Source organism: Onychostruthus taczanowskii, unplaced genomic scaffold, assembly GCF_017590055.1.
Source record: "Onychostruthus taczanowskii isolate IOZ18803 unplaced genomic scaffold, ASM1759005v1 scaffold75, whole genome shotgun sequence".
Taxonomy (NCBI): Eukaryota; Metazoa; Chordata; class Aves; order Passeriformes; family Passeridae; genus Onychostruthus; species Onychostruthus taczanowskii.
Window position 1 is genome coordinate 1,860,332 of NW_024505339.1, and position 10,955 is coordinate 1,871,286.

Here is a 10,955-nt window from a genome sequence, read left to right on the forward strand (position 1 = left end):
CGCGGACGGAGCGGAGCTGTACTGCCACCAATCTACAAAGGACCAGAGTTTCTTTTCTTCTTCTTTTTTTGTACGTGGCTCAGCGTTGGCCTGGCGAAGGGAAGAACGTTGTCTCGGCTTCTGAGGGTTGTCTCCGTGCCCGGCCGGACTGTGCCGAGCGCAGCGGGAGCAGATTAAAAGGCATTATCACACCTTGTCACAAACAGCCTAACCGAGCACCTACAACAATAACAACAAAAAAAAGCCAACCTTACAAAAAGCAGATAACAGGGATGGTAACCGATTTGTCGGTGACAACACCCAGACAAATGGACTGTATCCGTGCTGTTGTGAAATCCCGTTCGTTTGAGAGCGCTCCGAGCGACCCCTCCAATTACCGAAAGGAACATAATTGCTGTAAAAACCATCACCGATTAAGCCTACACTGTTTCTCTCTGAAAGTGAGTGCAAGGACACTGATACCGATGTGATAAGGACATTTGGTTCTCCCACGTTTTAGCCCTTTTGGCTCCAAACCCAGAGGCCAAAGTTGGCTGGGAATCTCTTAGAAGACAATCTCAAACCCCTGAATATCTCAGGCATTACAGCAGAACAGGGCTTGCCTGCTGGGCTTGGAGTAGCCAACAACCAAAGGAAAGACTGATTAGAGGTGGAATTAAACAAAAAAAATACCAAACCCCAACAAACCCAACACATAAAGAAATGAGGTACCTGCAGGAGGTGTGTTTTTTGTAACCATGTTCACACATCTGAGAAAAAAAAACCCCAACAATTGCACAGGCTCCCCCTCTTCCTCTCAGTTATCCATATGTATGTCTTACAATGTTTATAAACTATATGGAAACTGTATCTTCAGAACTAAGGATTGTATTATTGAATTTATAGCAGACCAGTATATGATTTTTTTTTTTTGTTTTTTTCCTTGAGAAAACAAACCGGCAGCAGTGCCTACAGATGCTGAAAGCCATCGGGCGGGCTCAGTACATGCAGGGGAACCACAACGGACCAATGTTCTCAGCAATTTGGAGCACTAAACCTTGGGAGGGCTTTGGGGGGTGGTTGTGTGCGATGCAGCAAAGTCCATACCCAGAGAGCCAAAATTCACCCTTACATCCTAATTTGTAACCAGTGGGGGGGAGAGAGAGAGATTAATTAGCCCAAATGAATAGAGCCACAGAGCTCTGTCTCCGGAGAGCACTCGAGGCCCCGGGGAGGAAAGGGGCTGGTTTTGGGGCTGGAGGCAGAGAGGGGCTTCCCAGCCGTGGCAGTGCCGTGAGGACCTTTATAGCTGGACTAAGGTTTTCACTGGGGCAGCAAGGAGCAGCTCCCAGGCTGCAGACAGACCTGACAGAGTCAGGAGGGGTTTTGTTTCTTAAAAGGAACAGATTCTGGAAGAGTCAGAGTAGGGGGGAGCTACAGCTTGTAGAGGACCGGCGAGAAGCGCGGTGCCCGAGGTTTCTGGTCCATGGCAGGAGAGAGAAATCCGTGGTCCAAGAGAGCTGTACAAAGGGGGTTGTGGGGAGTTGGAGGAGAGGGAGCAGGGCATTCTGTTCCCCTCTTCCTGGGTTAAACCAGGGATGTGTTTGCTGGTCGGGGGCATGGCAGAGCCGGCAGCTCCACCGACGGCAGCCCGTGGGCTCGGGGAGGTGCTGCCCAAATTCTGCATTTGGTGTGAATTCCCTGTCAGTGTGGATGTGTGAGACCAAACAGACACTGAAGCTAATGAAACAAGGGAAATAAAAGTGATCTTGGACAAGAAAAGGTTTCTGTTCTTTCCATAACCATATCTCAGTGGTGGTATTTCGAGCCTGTGGCTCAGATGGGGGGCTGGAAATGCTGAAAAAATCAGCTGCAGTTTTCCACTAGACACAGCATTAGCTCCAGGAAGGATGGGTCAGCTGGGGAAGTCTGCTCTCCCAACCACTTTGTGGAAGGGGAGAGGGTATTTACACAGTGGCAGATCCCTTGGAGGTATCTGGAAATGGAAAAGGAAACTCCCACTGAAAAGAGAAGCAGAAAATTCCCCGATGCGCTTGTGTTTACGAGCAGTTGGATGTGAGAGTGGGAAGCTGGAGGGGCATGGCCTCCTCTGTCCATCTTGCAAGCAAGGAAAGCCAGAGGCTTGGATGCTTCTCTTTTAGATGCCCTTCTTGGGGAATAGCAAGAGTAATTCTGGGAGGAGGAAGGAAGAGGTTACTTCATCAAGCCCTCTGCCTTCCAGCTCCTACCCAAACTTTTCTGTCTACAGGGCTCTAAAGCTCCACTAAAGGGATGTCCAATGCAGCCAGAACAAATAATCCGTGGTCTGAAATAGCTCCCTCATGTCCTACTCTCTATAACCAATAGCAACTGAATGAGTCTGGCACTGTCCCTCAGAAGTGGAGCATGTTGTTATGTTGGTTATTTCGTTTCATACTCTGGAAATCAAAGCTCTCAGTGGGAGAATGAAGAAGAGAAGCACTTTATTAATTTTTTTTTTAAGTCTGTGTGTAACTCCTGTAATATAGGAGTGAAATGTCAGCACAGGAGATGCTAATGTTTTATAAATGATTTGGGTGCAGCAGGCACGGTGGATAGTCTTTGAGATGAATTATATTAGAACAGACTACGCCTGGCTCAAAACCATAATTGTATTTTTAGTATCTTTTCCTTTAACATGTAGGAAAAATAAAGGCAACTCCACGGTGTATTACAAGCCTTGTCAATCAAGTGCTCTAACTCCTAGTGATAAAGGCAACTGTTTAAAAACCAGAAGGGAGACATGATACACTGCTAAATAGGAGATGCCTCTTGACATGGTGTTGTGGTTTAACCTGGCAGGCAGCTGAACACCACACGGCCGTGCTGGAATGGGGAAGAGGATTGGGAAAAATACAAGTGACATTCATGGCTTGAGATAAGGCTGGTTTAATAGGACAGAAATAATAACAGCAACAATAGAACTGGAATATGCAAACCAAGTGATGCACAGTGCAGTTGCTCACCACCTGCTGATGCCCAGCCAGTCCCTCAGCAGTGGCCCTCAGTTTATATACTGACCATGATTCCATTTGGTTTAGGATATCCCTTTGGCCAGCTGGGATCAGCTGTCCCTTCCCAGTTTATTGTGCCCCACAGCATCCTCAGGGGAGCAGAAAAGTCCTTGACTCAGTGCAAACATTGCTGAGCAACAATGAAAAATCCATGCGTTATCAACATTATTCTCATCCCAAACCCAAACCACAGCTCCTAGAAAGAAAATCAACCAACCCAGCCCAAACCAGGACACACAGGTTCCTGACATTCCTCCTGTCTCCTCCTCAGCTGCCATCCCTCCCTGCTCCCATCCTTCTTCCACGACCACAGCTCTTTGAGGATAAACTAAATTTTTATGGCATGCTCTGACACTCAGGCTGGATAACGAACTTCCCAGCTGCGTGGTTCAGCTCACCACGGCCCCGGGTTCACGCTCGTGTGTCTTTTCCCCAGCTCCTTCCTACAGCATGTCTTCATGCATTTTCAATGTTGCTCTGAGGCCCGGCTCTGAGAAATCCCCTCTCCTCTGCAGCAGCAGCTCTCCAGTGGAGCGGACATAGGGATAACCCTGCATGCCAGAGATTGCCTGACTCAGGCTGGAGATAAGTTGGAGAAACTTGGGATCTCATTAGAGTCGCCCCCAGACTCCCAAGGTGTCTGGGAGGGGCAAAGAGCTGATCCCCAGCGTGGTGGGAAGGCTCCTGGAGGTGATGCTGGGCTGGAAGCATCACACGGGCTGAGGTTCAGCAAGGCCACTGGCAGCTCCTGCACCTGGGTCACAACAACCCCTGCAGGCCTGGGGCAGTGTCTGGAGAGGTGCCCAGAGGGAAAAGACCTGGGCAGCACTGGCTGAACCTGAGCCCAGGTGGGTGAGAAGGCCAAGGGCAGCTGGCTTGGGGTCCCCATCCCTGGAGGGGTTTAACAGACCTGGGGATGTGGCACCTGGGGACGTGGTTTACTGGTGGCCTTGGCTGTGCTGGGTTAACTGTTGGACTTCATCACCACAGAGGTCTTTTCCTACCTAAATGATTCCATGATTCTATAAATGCTGAACCCTTCCATGCTCCTGTCACAAGCTCATCCTTTGGATGTGCCCTGATCCCCTCCCAGGGTCAGGGCAGGCAGGTTCTGTTGTCTGGGCAGACACTGCCAGTAGCTCCCCACAGCTCAGCTGTGAGCTCCACACACTTCCCCTGATAAAAATGTCACCTGAGCCTTTATTTGCTCATCAATTTGCCTTTCCTTTAGTGTTCTCCAGTCTGTGCTGCTCTGGAAGATGAGACCAGCCCCTGTCACTGCTTTCCCCTTCCTTCCATCAGTGAGCTTTAACACTCTGACTTTGGGCTGCTCATGCAAATCCTTTCCATTAAAAAAAATAAACACCAGAGGACCCAGAAGAGACCCCAGACTGTGCCTCTGGAAACTCACTCCCAGCGGCAGAATCCCGTTTCCTGAGCCTGAGCCAATTTTCTCTCCTTTGTAGCACTTTTGCACAGTTTCATCCCGTAATTGCTAATATGGAGCTTTTCGTACATGCTTTGAAATCAGAAACCACGCAACACTGCATCTCTTTTATCCTCCCAGGCAGGATGAAAAACCAAACACCTCTCGGATACTGAGAATAAATTTTTAGTTTATCAGCCTAAACCAACACCACGAGACCACAGCTTCTCCTGTATTCCCCATCACTTCCAGACCACGCTGGTGCCTCCCCTGCACCAATTCCAAACTCTTTCCTTTGTCTCAGAAAGTTGCTTTGTGACATGCTCCCCTTCAGAGGGACAGAGCGGAACAAAAGCACCACTTCACATTTCTTGCAGCTAAATAACACTTTTTTTGCAGTCCTTCAAGTTTATCCTTCCCTAAATCCCCTGCCTGTGTATTCTTTCCCTGTCTTAGCTTCAACCACTCCCCCAGGAGCACTTCCCAAGAGCCCATTTCCCATTACCAAGATTATTTCCCTTTTTATCATTATCTCCTGGAGCTCCTGCTGGTGGGCACCAACCCCCTGTGCCCCCAGCCCCCCTTACCACATCCAGCAGCCCCCGAGCTCATCCCTGCTTTGGAGAAACGTTGAGATACTGACACCAGAGCTGGTGGGAACAGCGATTCCAGGGATGCTGCTGTATTCCTGGCTGCGTTGGAGTTTGTGGGATACAGATGGAAGCAAAAGCAACCCTGAAAGCAGGACACAGGTGCTCACACTCTGCAACGTGTGTTTTTGGGGAAGGTGTCACGCTGACGAGCCAAAAACATCTCTGCCCACAAAAAAGCAGCCCCAGGAGCAGCATCCCTCCGGAGTCCCCATCCACCTCTGTCCTCCCCTTTCCCAGAGAAGCAGCTTTCAGCAGGGAGAAGGATGTGTCAGCTCAGTGGCCACCCCTCTGGTCCCCACTCCAAGGCGGCCGATTTGGTGAACAGCACAAGTCCCTCGTTACCCAGCTCCCTGCTGGAAATAGCTGCTCAGTAAATCCAATTTTTCCCCCACCCTGTGAGCACGGGTGAAATTCTCCCCACGCCCAGCCACTCTGCAGATGCATCTTTATCTCTCTGCAGGCTCATTCCCACCCTCATCCGCACAGCCCGAGTCCTTTCTGGAGCTGCCCCTCCATCCTCTTCCTCCTTTGTGAAAACAGAATCAAAATAACTGTTTAACAAATCAGCCATTACCTTCTCTCATGTCACCAATTCCCCGCTATCATTTCGTAATTGGCCAATTTTCTCTTTTACCTTCTCTCTGCTCTGAATACGTCTCGGGGAGCTCTGATTGTGTGTTAAAATATCCTCCCTAATTCACTGCTCAATATCTCTTTCTGCTCTTCTAATTGCCCTTTTAACTTCCTTCTAATTTTTTTATAAATCTCCTAATCCTCCTCCTGCACAGGTTGTTTACATGCACCGGAGAATGTATATGTATTAGCAGATGTTCCTGGGTAAATAATGCACAAAAGAATATTACTGCTTCACGCAGGCTGCAATTACTGCTTCCCTCAGAATAAGCCCTGTTTAACCCTCCTATTTAGGGCACACGCCCCTGCTCTTGCTGCACATCTCCAGGCTATTTCACTCCTGCTGCAGAACATTAACACCACCAGCTCCACCACGGCTCCCTCGCTATCTTCTGGGGGGAAAAAAGAAAAGAGTTCCAAAAAAAAGAGAGAAAGAATCTAAGGATAAAGGGGATAATGATATACTACAAAAAATGTTCTTTTTTGGGGAACACAGCTAAAAGAAACTAAACAAAATAGCCACACGAGTCAAACACAGCAAGTAATACCCCAAGAAATAAACGAATCTGATATTCTTGGTGGTTTTGATTTATGGACAGCTTCCTGCACTCCCAGCTCATGGGGAGTCTGCTGCCACAGCCCTGGTGCTGCAGACAGGCACAGGGTCAGGCAGGAGTTGTTTGCCATCTGCTTTGTAAAACACTTCCCAACATTACTCAACATTCCCTTCCTCTTCTCCGTGTCTCCTCACCATTTGTTTGTGGTCTCCTTTTTGCCAACACGCTGCAGCTCCAGCCAGATGCTCTGAATGCTGTGTTTTCCACCCAAAAGGGAGATGCTAAAGCATGGGTTTAAAGTTACAGGTTTCGTTTGGATGAAAAGAGTGGAGTTCTCTTCTCTGGGGATCCAGGCAGAAATCAGGGTTTTGCAACCCAACCCTTGATCTTGTTGAGGGACAAAAGGCATTGCTGGAAACTTCAGGAGGTGGGGGTTATTTGGTACTTACAGCTGACACTTAGAGAGTCTCAAAATCCGAGTACCAAATTGTGATTTGCAATAATGTTCTGGCCAACAGAACATCTCTGGTGTCTTACACCTCCATCCTGCCAAAACTGCATCCTGCTACACCCTGCGAGGCTCCAGCACCCACACTGAGCACCTCACCTGCCCAAACCTGCCTGGGGGACAGGAGATTCACACAAATGGAGCTGGAGGAAACCCAGAATCTGATGGAAACAGTGAAATCTTTCCTGCTTTTCAGGGGCTGCTCTGCCACACACGGTCAAAAGCAAAACACTTCTATTAAAATCCAGAATTGTTCATGTGACTGAACAGGCTGAGGATTGCTGAGGCTGTTGTGGAATAATGAAACTCTTGGCTATTTGCTGACTTGCCTGGGAAGATTTCCATTTCTCCCCCACATCCACACACTTTGTTCCCCAGAGAAGCAGATCCTGCTCCCAGCAAGGGTTGCCATCCCTAGAGATGGATTTTGTTTGCCTCAGTCTGAGCTGCACCAGGTGATCCCTCTCCACCTGGACAGGTACCAGAGCACCCCCAGGACAGGACTTGTCTGCACCTTCCCCATCTCTTAGATGAGATTTAACACCTCCTCTTTGAGCCTACCAGCATGACTTGGTTATTTATTTTTTCTTACAGACCTTGCAAAACTTCTCTCAGGCCTGATTTCTCAATAGTGCATACAAATTGCTCTCCTTGGAAAAGGTTTTCATCATGATTCCCCCAGTCAATCCTTCTACAGCTAAAATATCCTGTAATCAAAGGTGTTGGCTCCTCACACATCTTCTCTGAGGAAGCATTTCTGCATGTTCTGGCTCATGAAGTGCCTTGCATGCCCTCATGTCCTCAGAATAAGCCCTCCTGGAGCCCCTCCTGGGAATCACAGGCTGTCTCTGTGATTTTCAACTCATGCCTTAACCTCCCTCTGAAATAGAAAAATGTAAAAGATAATAATTTAAGAGAAAAAGCAGTGACTATTTGGGCACCAAATGATCCTGGGGAGGACCAAATGTGCAAAATCTGCGCCGTGTGCCCTGCTCCCAGGAGAACCATGTCCCTTACCACTTTTCTAGGGATCCCTGACTGAAGGAGTCCCTGGGACACTTGTTCCTCTCCAGCTCCTAAAGGCACAGCCTGGGGGAGCAGCCCAGCAAAGGAGAGCAGAGCACAAAGCAGCAAAGCCTCACCCTCGCTGTCACGGGAAGACTTCTCCACTCTTCCCTGCATCTACTTAGCACGTAGCAAGCAAAAGGAAACAAGAGAACACACACATATGGAGCTCCTGTTAAACCTGAACTAAATATACCAGGGGATGTTAACAGCCTGCCTCAGCTCCCTGGCACTCCAGCTGGCACGGCAGGACCCCGGCCACGGCTGCCTCGGGTAGCTGGGAGGGTTTTCTCTGGAGCAAAGATGGGAAACCTCCAAAATCCCCCTCCACGTGTGCTGCTGACACAGCACTGCCCTGAAATGTTGGTGCCAGCACCCCGAGAGCAGCGAGGCACCGAGCAGCCCTGCCTGGCAGCTTCTCCTCCTGCGAGGCTCCATCTCCCCGTGGATCTGTAGGATCTGCCTGGAGGATCCCCTTCCTGCAGGCAGGAGAGGACAGCTGGGACCAGCCAAGGACATCTGCACAGCACAGCGAGGCATCAGCCGAGGGGATCTCCAGGCAGGAAGATGGGAATTATCGAGATTAGAGCAGGGAGAGAGAAGGGAAGGGCTCGGGAGAGGCAGGAGCAGCAGGAAGGAGGGCATCAGTGCTGGCTGGAGGGGGTGTGTGCAGCCCCGCCAGGGGAAAGGTGGACGTATTTGTCTTGAGAGCTGAGAAATTATTAGAGCCAATTATGTGAGCAGAGTATGTGAAAAGTAATCCCAGCTGCAGGGAGCTGGGGGCAGGGTGGGGGGAAGAAAATCATGATGTGATTCAAGGGGGCCCAAGAGAAAAAGCACAAGAGCAGCAATGACCTGGTTTGCAGATGGATCCATTTCTATTTCTGCTCAGATGCTGAAGCTGAGCCTCACCCAGAGCTCTCAGCTCTCCCATGGCTTGCGTGACTCCTTCCCTGCCTGGTGCAAGTGTCAGGCACATGCATGTACCACAGCTCATCTGGGAATCATATTTGCCTTAACAGTCTGCACAAATGTAAGGGCAAACAAGAATTCACTATTAACATGAGCTCTTCCAACAGAACAATACAATACTCTGCTCCCAGGTGTCAATATTTGGGACATAGGCTGCTCACTTTATTTCCATTTTCTCTCTTTTTACAGCTTTGGAAATAAAAGCTAATTCATCGTGTGGATTCTGGTAATTCCGAGTCATGCACTAAATACAGCATTTCTCTAGCAGATTTTTTTCCTTTTCCCCCACTTTGTAACTTCCCCCAAGTAACAGTGTACACAGAGAAACCAACACCAGGGAAAGAAAACAAAAAGCAGCTCCTACATCAAGGCAGATCCCAGCTCCTCAGGCTTCCAGCACATCTCAACCCAGAACTAGAGCAAAAGGGCAGATTATTTAAAGCCATTGCATGTAGGCCAATTTTCACTGCAGTTCCTTTTGGCTCTGATTTTCAGGCCCCAGTGGAGTGGTGAAGTCATGAATAAATGCAAGTAAACTGAGCTTATCCACTCTTATTTTGAGCAGTGGAGTTTACTCACCTCATGCTGCTTCAGATGGAACACCAAAGGGTAAGTTTAAAGGGGGAAAAAAAAAATCCAGGGGGGAGCGGGGGATAATCTACTGCTGCCCTCACCTAGTGGCTCAGCAAGTCCAGCACGGAGCAAAGGCAGGGCTGGGAAGCTGCAGGCCCACAGAGATCCCTGCTCTGGATATTGAACAGACACACACACAGTTATCCCCTGGTGCTCTGGAAGGGCTGGAGCTGCTCCCCTGCTCTGTGGTGGGCAGGGGGAAGCTCCCCATGCCCCTGCCAGGTGGGAACGCATCCCAGCGGGATTTCCTGCCCCAGCCACCGCACACAGAAAGCTCCACTGGAGGAGGAGGAGAAGACACCCTCAGCTGATGTTCTCCATCAGGAAGGCAGTGTTTGGAGGAGGAGGGCTGGATTTTGACTGGAAACATTACAGCCTTCCAAACTGAAAGTAACTAGAGCAAATATTTGAGTTGAAGAGAGCATCGCTAGCCTTGGAGCACATCACCTGCCCAGTGGTGTCCAGTGGGACCAACAATCAAATGCTGCTCTGCTGGGATGTTCCCCAGGGACAAGGCAAGCTGGAGACACTCTCAGAGCTGGCCAACAACAGCACTGCAAAGGTTGTGTAGTGAATTAAATGCACCAAACACCTCATGCTGCTCCTTGGAGCCAGGACCACCTCTGCCCGCTCACCTGGTTTGTACAAAAATTCCCCTGAGCTCTGCTTAGGAGTGGCAGAACCTGAGAATCCCATAGACAGGATCTGAAATCTCCAGAGATAAATCCATTATGGTTATCACACTAAGTCCAAATAAAAAAAGAAGAAACACCCTGCAATTTTTTCTCCCTGCAAGCATCCCTTCCACCCAGCTCTGGCCGTAGTGGAGAGATGGCCACACTTGTCTCGTGGTCTGAGCAGCAGAGAGACCCAGCTTCTTCAAAGTTAAAAGAAAATAGTAATAATGGAGTCCTCACATTCCTGCTGTGTTTATAAAGAGATGTTTTCTTCCTGAGCTCTACAGCATGGCGGGCTTAATCTGAAATTTCTTTTTAATCATAGCGGGAGTCCCAATTAACGTGTCGGGTAGTCGCTCAAGTGGAACTGGAGTTTCATGGCTCAGCGAGGCAAGGAGAGGCTCAGCATCCGGCCACCAGGAGCACACCCCCTCCCCAAACAGGCGAGCCCCCCCAGCACAACTTTAATACACAAACGGGTCCCTGAAGCTCCTCGGGAATGCAGCAGCTCCATGGAAAACCTCACGGTGGGAGCGACAGCAGCGCTGCTCTCACCCGCACCTTCCCGAAGGAGAAGCACCCATCACACTCACTCCTGCCTCAATCTGCAGGCGTGGAATCCAACACATGTGCTGCCAGCGCAGCCGGGGAGGGGCACCTGCCTCTGACCTACTTTCTTTTGTGGCTGGAAGTGCTGATCTCTATGCAGAATTCTGCGAGCAGGCAGGAGCTGTCATTAGGCTCTGCCTTCACCTCTGCCTCGCACCGCTCCCTCCATCGCCGCCGCCGCCAATTCCAG